This window comes from Lates calcarifer, linkage group LG16_LG22 (assembly GCF_001640805.2).
Source record: "Lates calcarifer isolate ASB-BC8 linkage group LG16_LG22, TLL_Latcal_v3, whole genome shotgun sequence".
In the NCBI taxonomy this organism is placed as follows: domain Eukaryota; kingdom Metazoa; phylum Chordata; class Actinopteri; family Centropomidae; genus Lates; species Lates calcarifer.
The window spans coordinates 771274-775907 of NC_066848.1; the positions used below are offsets into that span (position 1 = coordinate 771274).

General features: G+C 38.7%; 1 long non-coding RNA gene across 1 annotated transcript; it reads right to left on the reverse strand.

The window, feature by feature from the left end:
* Positions 1–793: 793 nt before the first annotated feature.
* On the reverse strand, positions 794–3638 carry LOC127143420 (uncharacterized). Its single transcript, XR_007814805.1, has 4 exons — positions 3452–3638; positions 3071–3129; positions 2702–2792; positions 794–1497 (listed from the first exon to the last, which is right to left on the reverse strand). It is a non-coding gene; the product is annotated as an uncharacterized LOC127143420 (long non-coding RNA).
* Positions 3639–4634: the final 996 nt, after the last annotated feature.

Here is a 4634-nt window from a genome sequence, read left to right on the forward strand (position 1 = left end):
CCTAACCCTAACCTCTGGTTACAAGCAGCTAAAAGTCATAACCCTAACCCTAACCTCTGGTTACAAGCAGCTAAAAGTCATAACCCTAACCCTAACCTCTGGTTACAAGCAGCCTAACCCTAACCTCTGTACAGCTAAAAGTCATAACCCTAACCCTAACCTCTGGTTACAAGCAGCTAAAAGCTGTAACCCTAACCCTAACCTCTGGTTACAAGCAGCTAAAAGTCATAACCCTAACCCTAACCTCTGGTTACAAGCAGCTAAAAGCTGTAACCCTAACCCTAACCCTAACCTCTGGCTACAAGCAGCTAAAAGTCGTAACCCTAACCCTAACCTCTGGTTACAAGCAGCTAAAAGTCATAACCCTAACCCTAACCCTAACCTCTGGTTACAAGCAGCTAAAAGCTGTAACCCTAACCCTAACCCTAACCTCTGGCTACAAGCAGCTAAAAGCTGTAACCCTAACCCTAACCCTAACCTCTGGCTACAAGCAGCTAAAAGCTGTAACCCTAACCCTAACCTCTGGCTACAAGCGGCTAAAAGTTGTAACCCTAACCCTAAGCTCTGGTTACAAGCAGCTAAAAGTCATAACCCTAACCCTAACCTCTGGTTACAAGCAGCTAAAAGTCATAACCCTAACCCTAACCTCTGGCTACAAACGGCTAAAAGTCGTAACCCTAACCCTAACCCTAACCTCTGGCTACAAGTGGCCTCTGGATAAAAATATTCACTTTCATAGAATATTAAATAGACTGACAACATATTCAGTATTCAGAAGTATTTATTTGAGTAAGATAATCCTCTGAAAATTCAGTGTTGCAGCAGCAAAAAAAAAAGGTATAATATTAAGAAAATATGAAATAAGATAATATTTAACAATGTAAAAATTATAAACAATATGAACAATATAAACAGGACTGTGTATGCAGTAATAGATGGGATTTGAGTACTAATATTGCTCTGTTTGAAAGGAAAATACTAAAATGAAACACAAAATCTAACTAAACTCAGAAACACTGCGTGGAAGTGTGAGTGTGTGTCTCTGGACAACAAAGGTAAGATGGCATCACAGTATAGTAAGGTGTGTGTAGTAGTAGTGTTAATCAAAAAATGTCATGGTACAGAAAGGCTTAAAAAAACCTTCAAAGAAAAAACATCAAAAAATGTTATAGTACGGAAAGGCTTAAAAAACCTTCAAAAAATGTCATGGTACAGTAAGGCATGAAAAAACATCAAAAAATGTTAAAAGCGTCAAAAACCATCGAAAAAAGTCATAGTATAGGCACCAAAAAAATGCCATAGTATAGTAAGGCATTAAAAAGCATCAAAAAAAAGTCGTAGTATAGTAAGGCACCAAAATTGATCAAAAAATATAGTATAGATATCAAAAATGAATGCAGATAGCTTAGGAAAGGAAAAATAGATTTATTGATCAGTCTCTGTGATTCACACGTGTCCTTGTCTCTGCGGGAGGAGAAGACGACAGCAGCTGAAGACCTGAAGTGGATGAAAGAAAACAAGTGTGTTACGAAGCTGTTTATCAGATAAAAGGGCACATTTTTCCCAAACACTAATATGTCTTTATTGAACACCTGTGAGAACATTCAACTGCTCATGATTCAACTATTTCATTAATAACTGTATCACAAAGATGCTTAGTGGACATCATGTCTCTTCTCTCTCTCAAATAAAAATGTGACTTTTAACACATCAAAATAAAAGCACAGAGAGTTCTGTCAAAAGACAGAGAAGTAAGAAGAAGTGTTTGTTTCTTCAAAGTCACTTAAAATTTGAACTAAATTTGGTTGATAGAAGCCAAAATGAAGCAAAATGACAGAGTTTCTAGTGTGACACTGAACTGAATAAGTTCTTTACATTTTTAGGATTTACTGCACTAATGTGAGAGAGAGAGAGAGAGAGAGAGAGAAGAGAGAGAATGAGACATAAAGAGAGAAAGTGTGACAATTAGAAAGAGTAAAGCAGGGTACACACCAACAGATAATGGGGCAGGTTATTGGCCCAAATCTTGATCAAAATCAATGAAAGCCTGATTATTGGTTAGTTTGAACGATTATCTCTCCCCGATCAGCTCTGAAGATGATCGGAGCCACCCTGGTAAATATTAAACACGTTCAATATTCACGATGGAAAATCCTGTTATATGTTGGGCGGGGGGGCACAGACGAAAGCTGAACACACACACTGTGGATTGTCACGTGGAACGGAACGATAGCCAATCAGGAAGCAGCTGACTGAGGCACAACAAACAAGAGACACTGACGTCACATTTAACCACATGAGATGTGGAGCTGTGAGAGTCCAGACTCTGGTTGTTGGTGAATCTGTTAGTGTGGTGAGTCTGTGTTGGTCTTCTCTCTACACATCACACACTACAAGAACACAACTGTGAATTTTCTGTCATTGTGTGTGTGCTCTCTCACATTTTCTACATCAGGTAAGATTTAAAAAATCTGTTAGTGTGTGTCAGGCTTAAGAGAGTGAGGGAGAGAAACAGAGAGAGAGAGCTGATTCTTCATTTTCCTTTGAACTGTACATTCATGAACTCTGTAAATAAACTTTAATAATGAGTCAAGTCTTTTTGTGACAAATCTATCCAGACTTCAGATCAGTTACCAAAGAGATATCATTTAATGTCAGTGCTCTGTGTGGGACAGTTGATGTAAAGCTGTTAGTGAATTACCTGGAGGAGACTGTCCTGGTCTCAAACAACTTCTTCATTGTACGAAGACTCTCTGAGATCATGGACAATGTTGTGGACGAAGTGGTGACACCTGGAGGAGATGAGTGAAAAATGCAAAAGACAATTATCAATACACTACTACCTATTCCTCATCAACAGTGTGACCATGAAAACATACATTAATATTCAACATTACAGCTGAGCCAGGACATTTTCCAAATGTTAGAGGAGTGTCTCAAAAATTTTACTGTCACATATGACAAGAAAAAACATCACATCTTTAAGAATCAATAACAATAAATACTTGGGAAACATCAACTAAAATGATCTTAAATCACTTCAGACTGGGTAAATGTTCCGGACTCATACCTGTTTGTCAGGTGAGAGCAGGTGTTGGTGCCCAGGCTGCAGCAGCTAAACCAGTGAACCTGCAAAACAAAGATCCTGATTAATAAAGAAAACCTGAACAGTGGAGAAGAATACAGCACTGAAAACTAAACACTAGAACTGTGACAATCACACTTTGAGTTTTGAGGTAAATACATTTATTTTGTCCCTAGAATATGACTTTATTGATCTCAGAGAAAAGCAATGTCTAAAATACTTTTTTTTTTCAGGGACGCTTTGCTCACAGAAACACAAGCACGCGCACTAAAATGAAGACACAGCCAAAGGATATGATTAGAAGAGAAAGCTAATGCTAATAACAAAGCTAATGCTAGTCGCTACTTAGTTAGCTCGTTAACCTACGTCCAGCCTGACGGCAGAAACAGCTCCAAGACCCCACACTTGTCTGGTGATAATGTGTCTCCGTGTGTTAACAAACCAAAGCGACGAAGAAACGACTGAAACGTTGGTTTTATTCCGTATTTTCGTCGGTTTTTCGCCTTTGTTTGTCTCCTGCTCTGTCCCTCACTGTAATCATAGTCCGTGACGACACAAGCCAGCAACGTTAGCAACCAAAACGCTGATTGGTCGGCGGAGAGTGCTCCGCCTGTCTCGCTTCTGATTGGTCAAAACTGCGGAAGTTGTTTAGAGTCCATTAATATAATATATAAATATAGACGCTACAGTTTATATACAGTTCGCATTAGCATTGAAGCATTAAATATCACAGTTTCCATATTTTGTCATGGAGTTAAACTTTCCAGAAACATAAAATCCTCCTTATAATTTTTAACATGAGTTAATGTATTTTCATAGTATTTGTTAGTTGATGACAGGAGTTAACTCATCTCTGAGTTGGACATTATCTAAGCAGTAACTCTGCTGTGTGAATTCAGTTCAGTTTGATGAAACCTCTGTGGGAGTATGAACCCAGTGAAACCACTAGATGGCAACCTGCACCCAGGAGAGGGACGTCAGATAACACCAGCAGCCGTCAGTTTGAGTCAGTGAATCTGAGCCTGTTACTTGTCACAGTATCATTACACATCCTTAGAATAATTATATATTTTTTAAGTTGAGTAGTGTGAAAAACAGACATTTAATTGTGTTCTGATGCACAACACAGGAGCACTATACTGTCTGTAGGGATGCAATTATAATTAAATTAATTTCACCTAAAATAAAGCCACTTATTAAGGATTTTAAAAAGTACCTGGGGTGTAACAGTCTGAAAAGTCTGAAAGCTGCTTTACAGCTCAGATCAGGGAGCAATAAGTTGAGGGACTTGAGGGAAATGAAAGTGCTGGGTGGTGCAGCTCAGCTCTGATTGACTGGAGCTTAGAAAAACATTGTTTTTGGCCAAACTCTCAGGCAGAGAACTATATCTCTATATATCTTTGCTATGGATACCTCAGTGAGCTGGTTTAAGAAAAAAGCTACACGGTCAGTTTGTTAGCAACATGAGCAGCTACAAGAGAAACAGCCTAGAGACTGATGTAAATATGACTGAATGGCTGTCAATACTGCAGTGCTTGATGGGAAAGAG